The sequence below is a fragment of the Tachyglossus aculeatus genome, chromosome 16, assembly GCF_015852505.1.
Source record: "Tachyglossus aculeatus isolate mTacAcu1 chromosome 16, mTacAcu1.pri, whole genome shotgun sequence".
In the NCBI taxonomy this organism is placed as follows: Eukaryota; Metazoa; Chordata; class Mammalia; order Monotremata; family Tachyglossidae; genus Tachyglossus; species Tachyglossus aculeatus.
Genome location: NC_052081.1, coordinates 27,986,096 through 28,011,460, shown reverse-complemented (window position 1 = coordinate 28,011,460; position 25,365 = coordinate 27,986,096).

The window sequence follows — 25,365 nt, the reverse complement described above, 5'->3', positions numbered from 1 at the left end:
GGATTATCTTTCTACAGAGATGTTCTGGGAATGTCACCCACCTCCTCAAAAATCTCCAGTGGTAGCCTATCAACCTTCACATGAAGCAAAAACTCCTCACTATTGCCATCAAAGTTCTCCATCACCTTGCCCCCTCCTACCTCACCCGCCTTCTCTCCTTCTATAGCCCAGCCTGCATACTCCGCTTCTCTGCTGCCAACCTCCTCACTGTGCCTTGTTCTCACCTGTCCTGTCGTCAACCCCTGGCCCATGGCCTACCTCTGGCCTGGAATGTCCTCCCTCCTCACATCCACCAAACTAGCTCTCTTCCTTCCCTCAAAGCCCTACTGAGAGCCCACCTCCTCCAGGAGGCCTTCCCAGACTGAGCCCCCCTTTCCCTCTGCTCCTCCCCACCTCCCCATTGCCCCTACTCCCTCCCTCTGCTCTACCCACTTCCCTGCCCTGTAGCACTTGTATATATTTGTACATATTTATTATTCTATTTATTTTATCACTGATGTGTATATATCTATAATTCTATTTATCTATTTTGATGCTATCGATGCCTGTCTACTTGTTTTGTTTTGTTGTCTGTCTCCCCCTTCTAGACTGTGAGACCTTTGTTGGGTAGGGATTGTCTCTATCTGTTGCCGAATTGTACTTTCCAAGTGCTTAATATAGTAGGCCCTCAATAAATACAATTGAATGAATGAATGAAAGAATGAATGGATTTGGTGTCAGCAGCTTCCAGCAGAAAGTTTTCACACCTGGGAATGCAAACCAGCACTGCCTGTTGGATAGTTTTGCAGCTGTAACCCTGAAGGAATCCTACAGGAAGATTCTAAAACTGTGACTCTGAGCTGGCACCATGAAGACTGAGCAATCTGTGGCAGGGATCCGTCTGTTTGGCAAATTCCTCAAAAAGTGGCTGCTTTCTAGCTGGCTTAGCAGAGCAACTTCACCCTTTCTCCAGTGTCTTAAGGCACAGTTTCGGTACTGCTAGCGAAGAGGGGACATTCGTAATTGATTTTAATATGTCTCCCCTTCTCTAGTGTAGATGCCTTGGATCGTGTCTACTAACTCTATGGTTCTCTCCCAATCACTTAGTACAAGTACTCTGCACAAAGTAAGCATGTCTGTCTCCCCCTCTAGACAGTAAGCTTGATGTGGACAGAGATTGTGTCTACTAAGTCTGTTGTGTCGTGCTCTTCCAAGTGCTTAGTATAGTGCTCTGCACATAGTAAGTGCTCAATAAATATGATTTATTGATTGATCATTGATTAATCAATTGAAAATGATGGCTCATTGCCTTGACTCTGGTGCCCCAAAATTTGTATGGCCTGGAGAGTGGTTGGGTCATGAATTGTACTCTCCAAGGCATTTAGTACATTTCTCCACACACAATAGGTGCTCAATAAATACCATTGATTAATTGATTGGAGGGGCAGGGGAAGGCAGGGTGGGCTTTGGCATCCTGAAAAGTTTGGCCTGCTGTCTTAGGGGCAGCCTGGGTCACTCCGGATAGGGAGACCCCCAAACCGGTCATTGGGCTGTAATCAACAGCTGGTTCAATCTCTGTTACGACGACGGACATACACTACTTAAAAAAAGTGTGGGAAGGAAACTAAAGAAGGCTTTTTCCCACATTGCTCCGGGAGGGCCCAGCTTGGTCTTCCCAGACTCATAGGGGAAAAATCAAACCAAATGTTTCTTTCACAACTCAGTGCCAGGTCTCCACAGCCCCTCCAGAGAGAGGTGTGGAGGACTCAAACAATTCGTTGGAAAACTGCCTCAACCCTTTGCTTCCTTTCGGCTGTGGAGGTTTGGCTCCATTCTGTTGTTTCAGCAGAAAAACAGTCATGTCTAGAGACCACACAGCATGAAGGGTTAGAAATGCACATGTAACACTCAGAATGATGAAAATGAACACTATGATTCAGCAGGGAAATCTCATTTGGTGAGAGAGAAAACCTTTTTTCCTGTCGTCACGTAACCTCTACTTCTATTGCAAGTCCCCTTAGCAGGAACCATGGCTTGATCTCTGCTTTGAATAATGCTGGGGAAAGCAGATGAACAATGATACTTATTATATATTATATGGAAAACTAGCAAGTAGTCCGTCCTTGATTCAAGATATCTTCATGATACATTAAAAGCAAAAATAAATACACATCTGAATCCATCACCCCCATGTACCATAATTATTATTATGTATGGCCTAGTGGGTAGAACACAGGCCCAGGAGTCAGAAGGACCTAGATTCTAATCCCAGTTCTGCCACTTGTCTGCTGTGTGACCTTGGGCAAGTCAGTTCACTTCTCTGGGCCTCAGTTACCTCATCTATAAAATAGAGATTAAGAATGTGAGCCCCATTTGGGACAGGGTCAGTGTCCAACCCGATTTGCTTGTATTCACCCCAGCACTTAGTACAGTGCCTGGCACATAGTAAGCACTTAGCAAATATGGTAGGTGAGTAAGGTGAGTTTTCTCTAATGCAAAGTTTTCTAAAACCGCAACCCCCACATTTTATAACTGATTCCTGTTGTAATGTTGTATCTTGTTTTCCCTCTTGTTCCCACAATGGACACACAATCTCTCATTAGATTGTAAGATCCTTGAGAGCAAGGAACATGTATGTAGATTCTGTTGATTCTGCACACGGTAAGTACTCAAAAATATTTTTGATTGGTTGAGGGACTATAAGGTTTCTGTGAAAACTCAGGCAGCAAGATCAGAAGGCAGCATGCCTTCTGGAAATGCAGGGACTGACTGATTCCCTTCCATTTGAGGTGGTAGCACTGTAGTTAGCACAGTTACATTTCCCTGTGGGGTTGACGCAGAGAAGGGCACAAGAAAAAAAGAAGGAGGATGAGGGAATGATGTTGACTGCAATATCTCTTGTAGTCAGGGATCTCTTGTGGGTCTCTTGTAACTACCACTTAGAGAAGCAGTGTGGCTCAGTGGGAAGAGCACGGGCTTTGGAGTCAGAGGTCATGGCTTCAAATCCCGACTCCACCAACTGTCAGCTGTGTGACTTTGGGTAAATCACTTCGCTTCTCTGGGTCTCAGTTACCTCATCTGTAAAATGGGGATTTAAACTGTGAGCCCCTGTGGGACAACCTGATCACCTTGTAACCTCCCCGGTGCTTAGAACAGTGCTTTGCACATAGTAAGCACTTAACAAAGACCATCATTATTATTACCAACTTTATGCAGGATGGCCTAGTAGATAGAGCACAGACCTGGTAGTTAGAAGGATCTGCGTTCTAATCCCACCTGTCTGCTGTGTGACCATGGGCAAACCATTAAATTCTCTATGCCTCAATTACCCCATCTGTAAAATGGGGATTAAGGCTGTGAGTCCCATGTGGGGCAGGGATTGTGTCCAACCTAATCAGCTTGTATCTATACCAATGCTTAGAACAGTGCTGGGCACATAGTAAGCCCTTTACAGATCCCATCATTATTATTGTTACTTTCCCAACTGCTTAGTACAATGCTTGGCACACAGTAAACTATCAATAAATACCACTGATTGATTGACATGATCATCGGGTCATGGCTTTGACACTTACCCTTACATCATGATGTAGTGCTGACCCATACTCCTGATCCTTCTCAGCAGCCAACAATTCAGACCAGAGTCCAAACTTGACCCCCAATTCTTCCAGGAAGTAGAAGCAGCTCTTAAAACTTCTTTTCCACAGCTCCTGCCAAGGTACATTTTCGGATTATATCATAGTACACTTTAGAAACAATACCTGTCACTTCATGAACACTATGTGATAGAACCCAGACCCTCTCCAGTTTTGTTTGAGTCACATATTTCTCATTATGAGGCAGAATGAAACATACCTTTTTTTGCTTATAAAGATATAGTTGTCCATAATTCAGAAGTAACAATATACATTCCCTTTATGCTGTATATAACCAGCATACACATTTTTCAACATTGCAGATCTCAAGATTATATTGGCCTCCTGGGCTCTTGGCATTAAAGTGATTTCTAGCAAGGAAGGAGAACTTTAGTTTATTCGAAAACAAAATGACATGCTAGAATTTTAGGAGATGATTCATTCCACTGGATACTGAACAAAGCTCTCTGAGCTGCACTTTTAGAGTTAATCATTTCAAAATGTTATTAATTTACCTTGTTTGATAATCACAGAAGATAGAGCAATATCCCAAAGTGACAATAAGTATTTGACATAGATGGTGAGGGTTACACACTTTCAGGTAGCGTTTCCCATAGTTATATGGGCAGGGAATGTGTCTACCAACTCCCATAAGTGCTTAGTAATAATAATAATAATGATGGCATTTATTAAGTGATTACTATGTGCAAAACACTGTTCTAAGCACCGGGGAGGTTACAAGGTGATCAGTTTGTCCCACAGGGGGCTCACAGTCTTAATCCCCATTTTACAGATGAGGGAACTGAGGCCCAGAGAAGTTAAATGGCTTGCCCAAAGGCACATAGCTGACAATTGGTGGAGCCGGGATTTGAACCCATGACTTCAGACTCCAAAGCCCGTGCTCTTTCCGCTGAGCCACGCTGCTTCTCTAGTACAGGACTCCGCACACTGTAAGTGCTCAATAAATGTGACTGATCGATTGACATATGGCGATAACTTTTAGTATGTAGACATCAAGTCACACATGGTTTGGACAAGCTACTTGAAGTTGTTGGATTTGGATCCACATAAGCCACTGGTGAATCTATACAGTGATAATTAGAAAAGGCATCACTCAGTTGGAGTCAGGGCAGTACTGAATTGGGATCATAGAAATTGGGTCACCATGAACTTTTTCACAGTGAGCTTTAAATAGAGTTCAAGCTGGAAAATGGTATCAGGTTTTGTTTGATCTCAGAGAGTTAAACAAACATAACTTTAAGCACAACCAGATGGACATTCAGTATCATGCTTTCCCATGAATTTTTTCGTAAGCCAATTTTTCAAAAGCCTTATTACCCTTTAGAGCTAGGGCACCAAACTCACAGCCCCTAAAGGGCTCCTGTCGAGCCTTGGAAAGATTTTTAAAAATATTCCCCATTTGGGGCTAGATTTTGTAGGAAGAATTAAGACAAAACAGACAGTATCAATAGCCAAGAAAGCAGAAAGAGGATCCATCTTCCTGAGCTGAGTGGAAAAAAAGGTTCCAGAACAGGGGAAGGGGAGGATGCCTTGGGAAGGGAGAAATGGGAGACATCAAGAGAGGGAATTGCAAATCACTCCTCATCTGATTGGCCAAAAATCACAAAAAGGTGATCAGTTTAGAACCTTCAGATAATTAGTGTGAGTGTGTTACTGTGGGTGCGGGGGGGGGGGGGGTGATTCCCATTCACTTTTCTGATTTCTACTGGAGGCCTGTGCGCTCCAGTCTTGAACTTTTACTTCCTCTGGTGTGATTCCCTCTCCATTTCCAATTCAGGCTCTCTGATTCTCCACAGCTCCCTGTCTCCATTTCCCTTTCTCCAACTCCACTCCTATGACTAGCCCCTCCCTCTTCCATCCCTGCCCCACCCCACTCCCTCACCTCACTGATCTCCAATCCTTAGTCTCACACCTCTCCAATTCCCTTCCCAACAATTTGGTTTGTAAGAGACCTAGGAGCTGTCTTTTTCTGAGAGCTTTGGTACGGAAAGCAATGGTCAGTTTCAATCCCATTTTATTTATAGCAGGAAAAGCAAGGCCATCTTAATTACAAATAATAGTGTAAAAAATATGTGCCTGATGAGAAACTGGTGACACTTCCCCCCTCAAATTTGATAACCCATATGAGCCATGCATGTCACATGTAAGGACAGCAAACCCTTGACCATCATGGCAGGGGTGAGTTTGGGTAAGTGACTGTTAGAGGACATGAATGTTTGTGTGAGTCAGAATTGTTGGACATGTGGATGATCAGAAAGTCTATGAGGATCTGTGTGGTACAGAGGGTGTCTGGGTGGATCAAAGTTCAGAGTAGCTATCTGTGGTCTTTGCTTATGAGTCTATGATCCAGGCTAGGTGAGGTGGACCAGGGTGTTAGGGAAGAGCACAGGCCTGTGAGTCAAAAGACCTGCATTCTAATCCTAGCTCTGCCACTTGTCTGCCGTGTGACACTAGGCAAGTCACTTAGCTTCTCTGTGCCTCAGTTACCTCACCTGTAAAATGGGGATTCAATACCCATTCTCCCTACTACTTAGACTACTTAGCCCCATGTCAGGCAGGAACCATATCCAACCTGATTATCTTGTCTCTGTCCCAGTGCTTTGTACAATGCTTGGCACATTGTAAATGCTTAACAAGTACTGTAATAGGTAGAAGAGATGATAACTAAAAGGCGATGGAAGGGAAAAGGGGAGGACGAGTGGGGCTTCTCCTTTTATGAACATGATGGTGGGAAGGTTTGGGTCGAGAGTGGAGGGTTGTGACTGCGTGATAGAATGAGTAACCCAAAGGTTTAGTCTGGTGAGTGTGCATGGCCTTGAGGGTTTGACCCTGGCAAAGCTCCTTCCTCTCTCTCTCCTTTTCCCCTGAGTACTAGATAGTATCCCAGTATTTTCACAGGAAGGACAACAGTCTAATAGAAGAGTTTGATTCCCCTGCCTTAAGGTATTTCTATTTGAATCTTCCAACTCCCTTCACACTCTCCCAGCAATTTTCTTCACACTCTTAAAATTAGGCAGGTCCATTATGTTCTTTAAATGCAAACTGAGGAGATCCACCTCACCAGAGCAAACCCAGCCAAGGCATGAGAGCAAACAAAAGTGTGGACAACTACCTTTCAACATGGCTTAAAAATACATTAATCAAGTAAAATGTTCATTGTTAAAGGGAGAAAGGGCCCTTTTTATCATCATGACTTCGGATACTGTTATCACCACCCTCTGCCCCTTCAACAATCCATACTGAAATTAATTCAAACAAAGCCAAATAAATGGCCAAGGGTTCCTGACTTCCAGGAGCTTATGCTATGCAATGGAGAAAGCATTTGATTATTGTCATAATTATCTGCTGACCTAAATCCCTCCTTTCTCCCTTACAATAGTAAATTTAATTTATGAATTCATGGATTCATCCTGATGCATTGATACTACTTTCAATTCTACCCTTCTTCTTCCCTGTAGTTCTGACTTTAATACTTTTTTGTCTGCCTTCTCCATTAGATTGGAGGAACTCTGAAATGCAGAAAATATGTATTTTGATTCTGTCATACTTCTGTTTGGTGCAATGCTTAGCATTAAGTGGTCAATCCATCAAAAAGGAATCCCATCTCCAAGTAATTTTCTTCTGTTTTTAGTGCTTGTGAAAAGAGCCAAATTAAAGTACTCTAAAGTGAAATCCTTTTTATCCAAGGGGAGGTACAATGGGGTATAGGAAGCACATCATTCAATCAACAATCAATCAATGGTATTTATTGAGCCCTTACTGTATGCAGAACACTGTATTAAGCACTTGGGAGAATATAATACAATAGAGCTGGGAGACACATTTCCTGCCTACAGGGAACTTAAAGTCTACAGGGGATACCTTGATTGATTGAATGAATGGCCAGAGCATGAACTTTTTATGTAGCAATGATTCAAATATTTAAGTGAAAGGACATTACATGCAAAATTAGGTAAAATTAGCGGAGTTTCAAGATTAACTGCAATTACGCCTTGAGCAGATTAGAAATGAAAAGGTATAATTGCAATTCCTGTTCTTTTAAAAGTTTGTACTACAGAGGCCTTCCAGTGCAAAAAGAAATGTTCTGGCAGACATAGCCATGATAAGGGATACCAGGGAGACCTACAGACATGGGCAAGGAGAAACTTTTAAAAGCTAGAGTTCAAGAAGCTCCTGGGCCCAGAGGTATTCATGTCACCAGTATTCAAATCATTTGAGAATGATCCAGTAGAAGATTTCAGAGTAAATAATTTCCTCTTCCTTCATTTCACCCACTTTCCAAATTGATTTTCATGTAAACAAAGTTTTGAAGGAGACTGATCTGTTGGCAGTACCATTCCCTGTTTCAGGCAAACCTTGGGATTCAATGAAGGATTTATAAATCATTATTCTGAAGTCATATGAGGGGCATGGCATCTCCGTATGGATCATATCACCCATAACGTATATCTAGATGAAAATGTTAGGTAGACTAGAAAGATAAGCCAAAGTAATGTTGTTTTAAATGAAAAGACACAGAGAAATCTACATGCACTAGGATCCAATATTGGGAGAGGATATTACAGGACTCTGGAAAGCATGTAAGTGTGAGTGTGTGTAAAAAAAGGTATGTTGGAAGGTCAATTACTTGACCAACTGGACAGCTGATCTGAGTTAACTTGAAACAGAAAAAAAGATTTAGATAATTGGACACATTTGAGAGAACTCATGGTTTAGAAAGGCATTATCTTCTTAATTGTTTCTTGGCTGGTAGCAATACCCTTCCAAAATTTGGAGTACTTTCACACTTGAGTTTGTGCCCCTACTTCATTTGATCATCTTAACTTTTGATTATCTAAACCATCCTAGGTCCTAATAATTTGGAATAATCAACATTCTACTGAATGCATGGAATTATGAGTACATATGGAAGTAGATGGTTTTTCTCATCAGAGTGGAAGATGCATGGATCTTCAGGTTAACGAATGCATATTTTAATATTGAGGTAGGGAAACTGAATGGTCAAAATATTCTATCTTGTCACTTAGTACTCATCTCCAGGAGACTTCATATAGTGATGCTTTTTATTTGAAAATGGCCCCAGAGCAGGTGAAGTTTGCCAGGAGACTATCAAATACCCTATCTTTCTTTGTCAGTAGAGTGACAGGTAATTAAGACTGTGGGTGACAGAGAATTCCATTTCTGGCAGTACAGACTTTCACTGTGTCAGGAGATGCGGTAAAGCATGTGCCTACAAAGTCTTTTGTTACCAGGAAACTGGACTTGGAAGTGACCTATCTATCACAAGAGAGTATTGAAACTCCCCAGTTAGATTGGTAGAATCAAGAAGCACCTCATTCCAATTGATTTGTTGGTAGCCCTGGCCAAGAACTGAAAATGTTGCTTCTAAATAATGTGCCAAAGACTACTGCAAGATGGATTTGAAAGTGCCTGAGAAATCTGAGCCTTTTGGTAATAAGATTAATCATTGTTAATATATTACTTGTAGCTTCAGCAGTTTTGGATCTACTGAGAAACCTTTTTATGCTACATTTGACTGAGAGCATTGTCTTTCTGTTGGCCGAATTCACATGCAGTTCAATTTTCCCTTTAAAATACTACTTATAGATTTTGAAAATGTAGCCATGCATCTCTCTGCCTAGCTATGGAAGCTGTTCACCTTTCAGACTGTGTATCTTCTCTAGGTTCTACTTCTTCTGAAAACAAGTCATTGATGTATTTGTCTGTCCTGGTGACTGTGGTATTGCAATACTCCTCTGACTTCCTGATTAGTTGCTTGGATTCCAATGGTGCTATAAAATGTAAACATCTCCCTAAAATATTTTACCCTGTAGATTGCCTACTGGGTTGGACCTGGCTTGGATTTTTGTGTGGAGAATGGTTGATAGGGGAATACCAAGCAACAGATGCCAACTCTAAACACAAAGGTCAAAGCTATGGCTATCTATTCTGGAAGTACAAGGATTTATTTACTAACAGGGATGTGGTCCATGATATCAAGATTTCCTTTTCAATTTCCCAGTTTCTTTAATTTTGTTTTCCACTTCACCCAGTCTATTTTTCAGTCTAATAATGAACTGGATGAAACATGTCACCAAATCTTCATGTGTTTTAATACTTCTAACAACATTAGTTGTTGATGCAGAAAAGCAGCAGATTGCGGTATTTTTGCTGTGATATAGAATCCTTGTAATTGCCTACTAAATGAGCCAGGAACTCAGCTGGTCAACAGCTGCTGCCCTAGGGAGCTTAGTGGCTCCTCTGCTTTGTTCTCTGACTCTGTCACCATCAGGCCTCACATGAGGTTTGAGTGGGGAGATGGAAAAGCCCCAAATGACATTCAGCAGCATTTCTGGGGCACTTGTAGGGTGCAGACTGCTCTGTTCCTACTTCGTAGTCTGCCAAAAGCTTAGTACAGTGCTCGTTGCACACTAAGCACTCAGCAAATATCACTGATTGATTGATAGTTTGCAGAACACTGTGCTAGGCTCCTGGGAGAGTATGATTAAAAAAATAAAAACAAACAACAAGCACGGTCCTTGCTTTCAAGGAACTAACAATCAAATGAGGAGCTTACAATGGAATGAGGAGCTTACAATCTAATACAGCCATTAATCAAAAAGAAAAACATGGTAACATTAAGATGTCCGTTGATTTAGAATGAGGAACGAGTGGTATGTCCATCTGGCCTGCCCTGCTTTCAATTCAAGGTCTTCTTAGGTTGAGAGTATGTGTTAGGTTTGCTCCTCTCCTTTTTTAATGGCATTTGTTAAGCACTAACTATGTGCCAGGAACTGTACTAAGCAATGGGGTAAATACAAGATAATCAGGTTGGTGACCTCATTCCCTTGGTGACCTCATTCGCTCCCACAGCTTCAACTATCATCTCTACACTGATGACACCCAAATCTACATTTCTGCCCCTGCTCTCTCTCCCTCCCTTCAGGCTCGCATCTCCTGCTGCCTTCAGGACATCTCCATCTGGTTGTCTGCCCACCACCTAAAACTCAACATGTCCAAGACTGAACTCCTTGTCTTCCCTCCCAAACCCTGCCCTCTCCCTGACTTTCCCATCACTGTTGATGGCACTACCATCCTTCCCATCTCACAAGCCCGCAAGCTTGGTGTCATCCTCGACTCCGCTCTCTCGTTCACCCCTCACATCCAAGCCATCACCAAAACCTTCTGGTCTCACCTCCGCAACATTGCCAAGATCCGCCCTTTCCTCTTCACCCAAACTGCTACCCTGCTCATTCAAGCTCTTATCCTATCCTGTCTGGATTACTATATCAGCCTCCTCTCTGATCTCCCATCCTCCTGTCTCTCCCCTCTTCAATCAATACTTCACGCCACTGCCTGGATTGTCTTTGTCCAGAAACACTCTGGGCATGTTACTCCCCTCCTCAAAAATCTCCTGTGGCTACCAATCAACCTACGCATCAGGCAGAAACTCCTCACCCTCGGCTTCAAGTCTCTCCATCACCTCGCCCCCTCCTACCTCACCTCCCTTCTCTCCTTCTACAGCCCAGCCTGCACCCTCTGCTCCTCTGCCACTAATCTCCTCACCAAGCCTTGTTCTTGCCTGTTCCACCATCGACCCCTGGCCCACGTCATCCCCCTGGCCTGGAATGCCCTCCCTCTGCACATCTGCCAAGCTAGCTTTCTTCCTCCCTTCAAGGCCCTACTGAGAGCTCACCTCCTCCAGGAGGTCTTCCCAGACTGAGCCCCCTCCTTCCTCCCCCACCTCCCCTTCCCCGTCCTCCCACCTTACCTCCTTCCCCTCCCCACAGCACCTGTATATATGTTTGTATGTATTTATTACTCTATTTTATTTGTACATATTTATTCTATTTATTTTATTTTGTTAATATGTTTTGCTTTGTTCTCTGTCTCCCCCTTCTAGACTGTGAGCCCACTGTTGGGTAGGGACCGTCTCTATATGTTGCCAACTTGTACTTCCCAAGTGCTTAGTACAGTGTTCTGCACACAGTAAGCGCTCAATAAATATAATTGAATGAATGAATGAATCAGGTTGGTACAGTCCACATCTCACTATCGCACATGGGGCTCACAGTCTTAATCCCTATTTTACAGATGAGGTAACTGAGGTGCAGAGGGGTTAAATGACTTACCCCAATGTCACACAGCAGACCAGTGGCAGAGGTGGAATTAGAACCCAGGATCTGTAATTCCCAGGCCCACACTCTTTCCACTAGGTCAAACTGCTCCTCGAAGAATTGTGCCTTGAAGATTAAGGCCCAAAATAGTCATGCTCCATGCAGACACAACCATTGAATCCCACATTGTAATCGATCAGTGGTATTTATTGAGCTATTACTATGTGCAGGGCACTGTACTAGGCGCTTGGGAGAGTGCAATACTGAGCGGAACTAGGGTTTCTTTTAGGGGTGGAGCACAGTCCTTGACCCAAATCCCCCTTGATCCTGTGAGATAGTCTGTGTTCAGTCTCTCTACAGAAAGGTTTTTCTTATGCCATACCTATCTCGTGTGCTGTAGAAGTTTACAGCTAGTGGAGGTTCAGGGAAAGAGTCAGGAAATTATTTTAAAAGGCTGCTTTTTGGTAATGGCAGTGTTTTGACAGCTTTTGACAGGCAATTTGGAATAATGCAACCTCCTGGATCATAGCCAACCTCTGAAATAGGCTGTAATTTAGAACAATGGCAGCTTCTCTGACCTGTGCAGATGAGAGTTACTGGATTTAAATAAAGTTCTCTAAACAATTTAGACTTGCATTTTAAACCCTGGCTTAAATGTTCTGAAGTGTAACCATTTTATTTAATGATGTAATTTTCTCACTGTGCACAGCTCCAAATACCTGCTTTGGAGCTGGAAAATATTCCCAGCTGGGTTGAACTTTGCTGGCTGACCAGGGCGCTGCTGACCGGACTGGGCCAGCTGGCCAGATTGGGCCATGTTGACTGGATTTGGCTGGTTGTCCTGGGCCTTGATGGGCGGACTGTACCATGCTGGCTGGATTGGGCCGGGCTGTCTGCACTGGGCTGTGTTGACTAGAGTGGGCTGGCTGGCTGGACTTGGCCATGCTGGCTAGACTAGGCCTGTGCTGGCTGGACTGGGTCATACTTGGCTGGACCAGGCCTGAGCTGTCTGGATTGGACTGTGCTGACTAGACTGGCACATGTTGGAGAGATGTTCCCTTGCACTCCTTTTGGCGTTGCCTCTGGCTGGTTTCCCTAGCAATGCTTGTTCCTTTCTCCTCTGAGACTGCCTGTACCCAGTCCATCACCACTCTCACCCCCAGATCCCCCATCTAGGGCCTGATTTCCTGCTCCACCTCCAGCTGACAAAGAGACAACACCGGGTGTGGGCCAGGCCGGGGGCCCCATCTCCTGCCTGGCCTGGGGCATCGCTCCCCAACTGCCAAAAGGGCCACTACCACCGCCACAGATAAATGTTCGTAACCAAAACAGCCATTCTGGGACTTTTCCTTATCCCAGAGCTGATTTCCGGCCTGTTCCTGCTTACTTCCAGCACAGACAGAGACCTTCCTTCACCTCAGTTATACTATTTATCCGAGTTTTAGTCCCAGAATTTCATTACACTACTCAGTTGATTCTGACTGCTAGAGGCTTTTCAAATAGTTCTGGTTTTGGCTTTGTAGTGTTGTACTGTTTACGTTATGTGGTATGATTTGGATTTAACTGCATTTCTCCAAACACAAAGATATAATTCCAAAATTGCCAGTTGCAGTCCATAAAATATTTACATTGCACAGTAAATAATGTATATGTATAGAAAGAAAGTATAAAATATTAACAATTTTCCTAAAGACACTGTACACTGTTTCTCTTCCTCTGCAGTTTTTATGGAAGCAGGTGAAAAAAGCAACTTGAGACCCACTGAAGTATCCAGGGAGCATTGGTGAAGTAGAGAGGTAGAGAAAGGTAGAAAAATTTAGAATCAGAGATCACTTTTATTTCTAATCTATATTCTTTCAATAAGAAATAAAAATGATATCTGACTCCAAATTCAAATTACATATTGCAGCGTAATCCATATGGACAAAGTGCAGAATTTAAAATATTCAAATTCATTTAATATCAATAGGCACTCATATAAGATAGCATTAACCAAGAATATCATGAAGCATTATTCTGCTCTCTATTAGATTTCATTCATTCATTCATTCGCTCAATCGTATTTATTGAGCACTTACTATATGCAGAGCACTGTACTAGGCACTTGGGAGAGTATAATATAACAATAAACAGACATATTCCCTGCCCACAGTGAGCTTACAGAGGGGGAGACAGACATTAATATAAATCAATAAATTACAGGTATGTATGTAAGTGCTGTGGGGCTGGGATGAGGGCTATGATTTGTATATGACATGTAATGTACATCAATAAGTCATCTTTAATGAGTGCTTACTGAATGCAAAGCACTGTACAAATTGGGAGAAAACAGCAGAAGCAAAAACCAAGTTTCTTGCCCTCAGGAAATTCATAATCTATATGGGGAAACAGACAAAGATGTTTGACAAATAGTGTGTGTAGGAGGATCGATCAGGAAAATGTTTAAGTATATGGGATGAGATAGCAGGAAAGAGATTAAATGCAAATGGAAATCCAAATAAAAATATACGTAAACATAATTGTTGAGAAGAATAAAATGAATGGTGGGTGCAGCTGGGTTGTTTGTGAATTAATTGAATGCTTCCTGAGGAGGCAGGATTGCTTTGAAAATGGTGAGAGCTGTGGTCTCACTGATTTTGTTGGGAAGAAAGTTCTGGGCTGGGGGAAAAATGTTGGCTGGCTGAAGGTAGGGGTAGGAGAGTCCAGAGTGAGGTGACATTAGAACGTAAGCTTTGCAGGAACTAAGCATGCAAGCTAGAGAAGAGATGGTGAAGTATGTAGCCTTGAATCCAATTGTGGGGAGTTTTTGCTTGATCCAAGGGAAATGGGAAAACATTGCAGGTTTTCAGTGACTGGAGGGTTGGTGATCCACGGAGCAGCATATAGTAAGCTCATCCTCCAGACTGTATGCTTGTTGTGGGCAGGGAACGTGTTTGTTATATTGTGACATTGTACTCTCCCCCATGCGCTTTGTTCAGTGCCCTGAACACAGTAAGTGCTCAATAAATATGATCTATTGTTTAATAGATGGGAAGGGGAGATCCTGGAGGCATGGAGGCCAGTGCAGTTGTTGAGAGAATAGTCTGTGATATAATGGCTGACAGAACCAGGGTGGCTCTTTGGGTGGATTGGAAGAGGCAGGCTTGAGAAATATGGTGTATTCAGAATTAGCAGGTTTGGTCCTGAGACCTCAAAGACAGTGACGAGTTGAATATTCTAATACAGTGAGTACACTCCACATCAGAACCTATGTAGCATCCAATCAATCAATCAATTAATGGTACTAAGTGCTTATTGTATGGAGAGCACTGTACTAAGTGCTTAAACTCACATGCTAAAGTTATTTTTCATCTTGTACATACCTCCAAATGCACCTCCTAATACTCTAAGCCAGGAAATATTTGAATGTAAAGAGAGCTTCTATTTTTTTGCAGTTTGAACATTAATTTTCCCCTGCTATCCTCACAAATCCCCAATAAGGTAGGTTATTAATTCATTCCATATTTATTGAACATTTACCGTATGCAGAACACTGAACTAAGCATTTGGAAGGTACAATTCAGCAACAAATAGAGACAATCCCTACCCAACAATGGGTTATTGCCTACATTTTACCTAAGAAGAACTGAAGATCAGAGAGGTTAAATGGTTTGCTCCAGTCACATAGTAGGCTAGAGACAGAGTGATGTATCATCTCCTGTAATGGAGAAAACTTTAGATATGGCCTACTGCTTTGCAACCTAGGACTTTTAGTAGTTTTAGGATGGTGTTAACTGAACATCTGTGCAGGTGGAGGAAAATATTGCTTCATTTTCAAGGTGGAAATCTCAAAAATCTAGAGGCTCTTGTTAGAACTTTTGAGAACAGAAAAAAACATGGCAGCTGGGCTGAATCAAGATAGCATCTAGTCTCCATAGCAACAGTTTTTGCTTCTGCTCCTGTACTTCATCTCATATTTTCAGGCCAAAACGTCAGGTATCTCAATTTAATAGGAAAAAAAAATACATCAATAGCTTGAACCTTAGTATAATACAAAAATTAAAACAGCAGTGCTTTACTCTTCTAAGGCAAAATTATTTGACCACGGCTTAGAGAAACTCCCTGTAACACATTCAAGCGTGGTTATTTAAGTAAAGCCGTCGCACCATTCACCTGAAATGAAAATCATCAAGTAAAAATATGATGCTAAAGGCTGAAATAGACAGCTTGCGATAAATCAACCTTTTGCTGCTTCGCAGAATTGTGTACACTCTAGGTAATGTGGTTGCAGCAACTTACCTGCCTCACTGACCTTCTCTCTAGATTTTATCAATAGCGATTACCATTCCCCTCCAGCTCTGCAGCAGGATTTATGAAAGGCTAAACCTTGCTCTTTCTTTACAGACTAGCTCCTCCAGAAGCAGGCCTAAAATGTAGTTCAAGCACAGGAAGCGTAACCCAAGATCATCTCCTGCATTTGAGTGCAATTTAATGAAAAACCTTTTAATCTTTCTCCATCGTGATAATTTTACCTCATGTTAAAAAACCAAAAACTAAAAAAGCAATAATTCAAAACACCAAATCTTTGATTTTACTATAAATTGCCAAGAGTTCATTCCATATTCCTATTTTTTTGAACCATAGGACTTACCATGGTATAGTGGATAGAGCATGGGCTTTGAAATCAGAAAGTCATGGGTTCTAATCCTGGTCCCACCACTTGTCTGCTGTGTGACCTTGGGCAAGTCACTTCACTTCTCCAGGCCTCAGTTTCCTCATCTGTAAAATGGGGAATGAGACTGTGAGCCCCATGTGGGACAGGGACTGTGTCCAACCCAATTTGTTTGTATCCATCCCAGTGCTTAATACAGTGCCTGGCACACAATATGTGCTTAACAAATAGCACAATTACTATTATTTTATGTGCCTCAGTTTCTTCATCTGTAAAATGGGGATTTGTGAGCCCCATGTGGGACATGGACTGTGTCCCATATGATTAGCTTGTGTCTACCCCAACACTTAGTATAGTGCCTGACATGTAGAGTAAGCGCTTGACAAATACAATTATTATTGTTGTTAATAATATCTCTCTTGGGTCAAGAGGCAACATCTGTTCACCCAGAGCTTTATGCTTCCCGGAAGACTTCCTTACCCAGCAATTATCCTGTCAGTGTGCCCACAGTGGCATCAACATCATTTGGGCAGAGGTGAGAGGGGTTGAAGAAAACCAGCTGATGGCAACCTGCTCAGTCACTACCTGGCAGCACCTTTCCAGGAGTCAAGTCCCCCAGATATGCTCTCTCAGAAGTTCTTGAGACCCCAGCTCAGAGTGCGGAGTTACTGGATAGGAGTTAAGGAAAGAATGGGAGCCAAACCCTGCTTCCCCCTTCAGAGTGATGTGGTTTTGCCCAGACAAGATTAAGCCACTAGTTAGCTATTTCCCTTGAATCTGGGTCTGGGTAACAGTGCAGTAGGGGCCCTCTAAGCTCCACAGCTCTTCTGAGGAGTGAGACATCACTGGCTCACAGTCCCCTGAGCCCTTAGCAGGCCCAGGCAACATCCTAGAAAAGCCTCTCGGACTTGGAAGGCCAATGCCTGCCGCAAAGTCCCCTCTGTGAGATCGGGCTAGGGGCAACTGGTTCCTGATTCTAAGGAAAGGTCCAGGAACTCCTGTTTTGGGGAATGATGGGGAGCCTGATTTATGAGCTGGGTTCACCTCACATTCAGTTCTTTGACTCACTGACACACCCTGGCCTCTGAAGCTTCCGGAAAAACAAGTTATGTAAAGTGGAAGAGTGATGAATGGGAAGAGGGAAATAGCTTTCTGACACTTGCGGGAATCAGCTTAACACTGTGAAGCCTAAGTTTTGAATCCCCTTATTTATATCTAGAGGAGACTATTATGTCTCATGCACAGTTACAGGGTGTGGGATAGTCTGTAAGATATGTCATCTGCAAGTTAGAAATATCACAGAGAAAATGAAAGCATGAAAATATAATTACAAAAATAAAATCATCTTCAGGACATTCTTCTGACAGTTTCCCTTGGGTTTTATTAATTTACCTGCCAGTTCACACCACACCAGTGAACACTTTTTATACAACTACTGACTCTATGGGTGCCTTTTAATTATAGATATGACAAATAGAATGTTTTCATCCTTTTGGTTCTCTATCTGTGTTATTATGAATTGCTCTGCAGATTCAGTCTAGTGCTATGACCGACAAAAACCCTGATGAAATCGGAAGCTATAGGCTCAGCTCCAGCCTGGAATCCCTGTACCCAAAGAGTTTCATTAGTAGCCCAGACCTTACTGCTGTCACTATATTCTGCTAAGTAAGCAGTACCTAATCCACCGATCCATGGAGAGACAAAGTAAAAAACAGAACAAAGACTCCCAGCATCTGAGTGACAAGGGGGCATGCCATGTCATGTCAAACTGTAGCTCTTTAACACTATAGGAATGTATATCTTCCTATATGATTGTGAGACTAGGTATACTGAAGAAGGTATAGCCAACTCGTAATTATGGCATTTATTTCCACTTACTATGTGCTAAGTGCTGGAAGCATATATATAGTTATGAAATTGGACTTCATTCCTGTCCCACACAGGATTCACAATCTGTCATTCATCTGTCATTCCCATTTTACAGATGAGGAAGCTGGGGACATAGAGAGTAATAATAATTGTGGGTTTTGTTAAGCACTTACTATGTACCAAGCACTCTACTAAGCGCTGGGGTGGATATAAGCAAATAGGGTTGGACAAAGTCTCTGTCCCATGTGGGGCTCACAGTTTCAATCCCCATTTTACAGATGAGGTAACTGAGGCACAGAGAAGTGAAGTGATTTGCCCAGGACCACCCAGTAGACAAGTGGTGGAGACAGGATTAGAACCCATGACCTTCTGACTCCCAGGCCTGTGCTCTGTCCACTACACCATGCTGCTTTCAAGCAAGGTCACACAACAAGTCAGTGGCAGAGCTGGGATCCGAAGCTAAGCCTCCTGACTTAAAGTCCTGTACTTTTTCCGCTAGGCCATGCTGCCTCCCCCTTCTTGAGACATTGCACTAACGTCGTCTATGAACCAGACTCAACATCACATGACCAGATATGATTATAAACCATCAGATTCTGGGGTGAGGTCAGCTCACTAGTACCACAGCTTCACTGAATGGATGATGATACCTAGACAGCTGCTACTTGGTTCACTGGAAGGGGACACACATTACCATGGAGGGGAGAACAAACAATTTAAAGGCACAATGAAGTCTCAAAACAACATGACGGAGCAGTAAACTGTCGGGAGATGAAGTAGAAGCCAGACTAGCTGGGAGGGCAGGAATCAGAAGCTCCTTTGCCCTCCTCAAACAAAAACTTCGAAAAGATCAAGAGTCCAAGAACCTAAACACACATGTACAAGCACACAAAGTCATTTCTGTCACAGGTGCAGACATCGATAGCTTTTCTTACTATCCAGAGCTTCATCTTTGAAAATGAAGGTTAGCGCTTTCTCAATGAACATAACACCATGCTATCTAAATAGTTCAGGTAGATTAGCAAACAGCTGGTACACAAGCTATTTTGATTTCATCATTTAGGGAAGAAATGTGTGACATTGGTTGACAAATGAGGCACCAATTCACAAGGCCAAGCAGATGGATGTTTACCCTATTAGGAAATTCAGCAAGGGAGATTACACGGTGTCGCTCATTCTGGTGCTTGACAACAACGGTTCACACCTAGGAAGTTCTTCCTTCAGTAGCTTTGATGCAACATAAACTCCTTTCCCCTTGTTCTTTCTTCAGAGTGTACAGAGGACTGACGGTCACCAACTCCAGATAAAAAGTATTTCATTTTCTGCCTGAATAGGCAGGTGGAGTTATCATTTGTTTCAAAGTCAATGGTGACACTGTATCTTCAAGTGAGAGTGCTTTCGAGAGAGAATCACTTGCACATGTGCACACTTTGTCCATGAAGATACAGAAGTGCAGTTTTCTGGCCCCTCACTCTTCAGGTGAGCAATAGTCAAACACCAGTGATGAAGAGGAGGGAGCAATATGTCCTAATGCCAGCAAGACAAGCACTGGAATTATTTTTGGAGCATTGGTGATGGTTTACATGGTGATGATTTGTACTGATTATAATAATTGTGGTATTTGTTAAACACTAATTATGAGAAGCAACATGTCCTAGTGGAAAGATTAATCAATCAATGAATGATATTTATTGAACATTTACTTTATGTAGAGCACTGTACTAAGGGCTTGGAAGGGCACTAAATGCAAAAGATTAGGTATAGATGATCCCTGGAGGGGAAAGAGCATGGGCATAGGAATCGGAGCACCTGGGTTCGAATCCTGACTTTGTCATTGGCCTGCTGTGTGATCTTGGGAAAATCATTTAATTTCTCTGGGCCTCAGTTCCCTCATCTGTCAAGTGGGTATATACAAGATAATCAAGTCAGGCAGTCCCTTTCCCACATCGGATTCACAGTCTAAGAGGGAGGGAGAACAGGTATCTCATCTTCATTTTACAGATGAGGCACAAACAATAGTAATAATTATGGTATTTGTTAAGTTGGATCTATGATCTTTGGGCATTTTTTTATTCATCCAACCCTCAGCCCCACAACACTTTGGTATATATCTATACATAATATGTTATAAAGTAATTATTTATATTAATTCCTGTCTCCCCCCACCTAGATTGTAACTTCACTGTGGGCAGGGACTGTGTTTATCAACTCCGTTATATATCGTACTCTCCCAAGTGCTTATTACAGTGCTCTGCACACAATAAGCACTCAATAAATACAATTGATTGATTAAGCACACAGTAAAAACTGAGTTTTTTCTTCAGTGCTTACTATATGCCAAACACTGTACTAAGCTTTGAAGTAGTTACAAGCTAATCATGTCAGCACTGTCTCTACCCTACATGGGATTCACAGACCAAGTAAAGTGACCTACCCAAGGTCATAAGCAGACAAGTGGCGGAATCAAAATTAGAACTCAGGTCTTCTGATTCCCAGGCCTGTGCTCTTTCCACTAAACTACACTGCTCCTCTATTCTAGTCACAATTTCTCAGCTGCCTGAAAAGAGGGTACAGTTAAGCCTTCACAGTGACTTAAATTACCCCCCAAATTCAGTCACTTTTGCTGAAGAACCCATTAACTTGTTTTGTTTATTTTCTGTAGCCATTCAGCAGAATATCCTACGCCCTCATGTTAACATAGCTGCAATGTCAAATCAAAGTTGAGGTTTATGATCCATGTAACCTATGAGAAAAAAATTCAAACCTGCCGACTTCATCTCAGAGGGAAAATAATGGGAGCTTTTGGATTTCATAACGAAATAGCATTGTGTGAAGGCCACTGAAGTAATTTTAAACATTGAAAGCATAAAGTACTTTTTATTTTGATGAATTAGCAATCTGGTAAAATGTTTCAAAAAGAAGGACCGGGGTTTACATTTCTGACCCCAGTCTTTATGAATATAAATACTATGGGTAATTCATAGAAAGAAAATTGAAGAATATATTTGTGACTAAAATAAATACTTGCAAAAATTTAATGAATTCTATTTTCCTTTAAATACTTGAATGTAAAGATAAAGCTCTTAAATACTCCCTGTTACCAATTGCAGCTACTGCTCTGTAATAGAAAAAGAATAATCACTAGAGTCCAGTAAACATTCCTATTAAAAAAAAACTACTTTTAGCTCCTAGATAGTTCAATTTCTAAACAACAACTGGGCCACCTATTTTATTCATCTCTTTAACCCAATCATATGTGATCATAAAACAGAAGTTGCCAAATACAGGTTTGGAGAAGATTAATTCCATATACTTAATTGTATTACAAATTAACTTATCCCTAAGCAAAGCAAAATCATTTCAAAAGAGAACATTAATTTCAACTTATCAATATTTTTGAAATGAGTAGTTGGTTTTGAAAATTAAAAAGTTGTCGAGTCCTCATAAATATTTTGCCAACTCTCTACATCCTCTCGGACAGCTCAGAATACTGGGAGGTTTTCACAGCTCTTGATTCTCTCAAAAATTACAGGTGTTTGTTCACCTTTTGATTCTTGGATTCCACCAGAGGAAAAAAAAAGGCTGTTTTATGATTTGCTACCTTTTAGTTGTCTCTGCTCCACTGTCCTATCACACCCTTCTCTGATTAGAGAAGCGGAACGGGCACAGGCCTCGGAGTCAGAAGACCTTGGGTCTAGTCCCAGCTCTGCCATTTGTCTGTTGTGTGACCTTAGACAAATCTCTTACCTTCTCTGGGCCTCAGTTTCCTCATCTGTAAAATGGGAATTCAATATCTGTTCACCCTTCTACTTGGACTGTGAGCTCCATGTGGGACAGGAACTGTGTTCAAGGTGATTAACTTGTATCTACCCCAGCACTTAGAACAGTGCTTCACACATAGTGAGTGCTTAACAAATATCTCCATTATTATTAGTGGTCTTCCACTCCAGTGATTATTGTCCCTCTGAATTCTCTCCTGCAGCTGAGAAGGGAGGAGCCTGCAAAAGTTATTAGTACCGGGCCTTAGAACCAGTGTATACTCAATAAATACTTCTACTGCTACTAGTACTACTACTAATGATAATATTGAACAATACCAGTAGTTGTTAAGTGCTTACTATATTCCAAGTACTGTACTAAACATTGGTGTAGATGCAGTATAAGCAGAAAGGACACACAATAAACAGACACATTCCCTTCCCACAAGGAGCTTACAGTCCGAAGGGGGAGACAGACATTAATATAAATAAATAAATAAATTACAGGTATGTATAATGGAATATAACCTCCAAATAATCCAAATATTATTAACAAATTTACATGTCTGAATTTTGAATTTGTTTCATTAAATGTCTAAAATAAAATACATTTTAGGTGGGCCTGTGAAAAGCAAATAATTAAAAAACTAATTTAATCCATGCATGTAACAATCTGCTGCTTTTTGAGGTTGAGCCTGGTTATCTTTTGGCACCACTAAAGGCAGCTCCATAGCTCAGTGAAAAAAGATGCCCAAAACACTTAGGGTGTAATGAGAATTAATTACTTCTGAGTAAAAAAAGAAAACATTTTGGAAAACTGACCTCTCAATTGAAATGCTGTCTAAAACACGATTACTCCATATCCAATCCATGGGAATAACTGTGAAAGGAGAGAATCAGATTTGCTAGAGGATTATGGTTTATCATTGAAACTACGGTAACACAGGATCAAGACTCTCAAAATGCAAATGATAATTCATAAGGAAATGACCCAAACTACAGCTTAAAACTTTGTCATCTAACTGGTGAATTTTCAAGGTTTTTCTGTAAATCTACATTGTTTGCCTAAATGGCTTGAAAAAGAACAGCAATGGGATTTATCACCAACATTTAGAGTAAGTTAAAAATGATGACTAATAATGTTGTATCCTGAAGTCAATTAAATGTTAACTCTGCATAGAATGTTCAGTTCTAAAAACTGATTTGTATTTTCTTTATTTCCTTTTAAAATAGATAATGCTTTAGTACAGACTGAAAAAATGACGTTTGTTTTTATCTTGACATTTGTGAACCAAATTCTTTTTTAGGATCTTTCCTTTTATGAAAACTGAAAATATTTCATATTTCATTTAAAAATCTAAAGTTAGAAGTCAAAAATACTTTTTTATGCAAAGCTGTAAATAGCAACAATTCAAACACTGGCACTTTGCCCTGACATTTGTGCTATCAGAACATACCACCTTGATTATAAAAAGGCATTTATCAATTTTTTTGAAAAATAGGAACAGAAATGAATGGTCTGAGTAGAGCGGTCTGATATTTGCACTTAGCAATCTTAGCTATGTTTAAAAAAAAGACATTATTTTCAAAGGTTGCATTTAGAATACCTGTAAGAGAAAGCTAAGGGGAGACCCACTACCACCCTTCAAGTTCATATGAACTATTATGAGGAGGGGGCTTATCAACTGAACTTCATATCCATAGGGGAAGTGGGTTTATAAGATAATGTAGGAGAGATTGAACATAACAAAGCACAGCTCCACTGACTGGATTTTAAAGCATGCAACCATCTACTGAGGGGAGTTTTGGCATCTTTTCCTCAAAAATCTCCAGTGGCTGCCAGTCAACCTACGCATCAAGCAAAAACTCCTCACTCTTGGCTTCAAGGCTCTCCATCACCTCGCCCCCTCCTACCTCACCTCCCTTCTCTCCTTCTCCAGCCCAGCCTGCACCCTCCGCTCCTCTGCCGCTAACCTCCTCATTGTACCTCGTTCTCACCTGTCCCGCTATCGAACCCTGGCCCATGTCCTCCTCTTGGCCTGGAATGCCCTCCCTCTGCACATCCGCCAAGCTGGCTCCCTTCCTCCCTTCAAAGCCCTACTGAGAGCTCACCTCCTCCAGGAGGCCTTCCCAGACTGAGCCCCCTTTTTCCTCTCCTCCTCCTCCCCATCCCCCCAGCCCTACCTCCTTCCCCTCCCCACAGCACCTGTGTATAAGCTTGTACAGATTTATTACTCTATTTTACTTGTACATATTTACTTCTATTTATTTTGTTAATGATGTGCATCTAGCTTTAGTTCTATTTATTCTGAGGACTTGACACCTGTCCACATTTTGTTTTGTTGTCTGTCTCCCCCTTCTAGACTGTGAGCCTGTTGTTGGGTAGGGACCATCTTGATATGTTGCCAACTTGTACTTCCCAACTGCTTAGCACAATGCTCTGCATACAGTAAACTCTCAGTAAACACACTTGATTGAAAGAATGAATCTTTTTGAAAAGACTAGACACTATTAGTTCTAAATGGTTTGTTCATTCATCTCCTTATAGGCAAGAGACTGATGGCAGGTACAATTTCTTTTTTTAAAACTTATGGTATTTGTTAGATGCTTACAATGTGTGGAGAACAGTTCCGAGAGGTGGATTTTTAAGCTTGTGATTTCCCCTATTTCTTTGAAAAGAGTACCTGCATCTAGCAGGCACTAAATAAATAACCAGGATGTCATGATGATTTCTTGTTTTACGTCTACCACCACTGCTAATATTTTGAGTTTACAATGTATATAACACTGAATTAGGACCTCGGAATATGCACTGAAAAATTGAATAGGATTCCAGACTGGGCTTTAATTATGACAGAACACTGTTAGCATGGTTGGTCAACTTTCTCAGATGTATGTACTTCAAACATAGCAGTTCTGGGAAGTTACAAATTTCTGGGGGCAGGGAGAAGGGTGTGAAACTGGATTACAAATTGCTCTGAACCCCAAACTCCGTATCCAGAAATAAGGCAAGAGAGAAGGGTACTGTACTGGAAACTGAGCTAGGAACTTCTTCACGAAGATCTCCAAAACCTCTAACTTCCTTTCACATGCCTGGGTAAAACAAATGGTAACTGCAGCCTAACAAAATGACCTTAAGAGTCAGAAAGGGAGAGAGCAAGGGGGAGCCAGCAGCCTGTTTGCAGAGTGCAAAGGCCCTGTGAAGTCCCTCTGGGCCTAAGGAACAGGGCAGATCCCCCAGCTGGGGAATAATAATAATAATGGTATTTGTTAAGAGTTTACTATGTGCCAGGCACTGTACTAAACACTGGGGTGGATACAAGCAAATCGGGTTA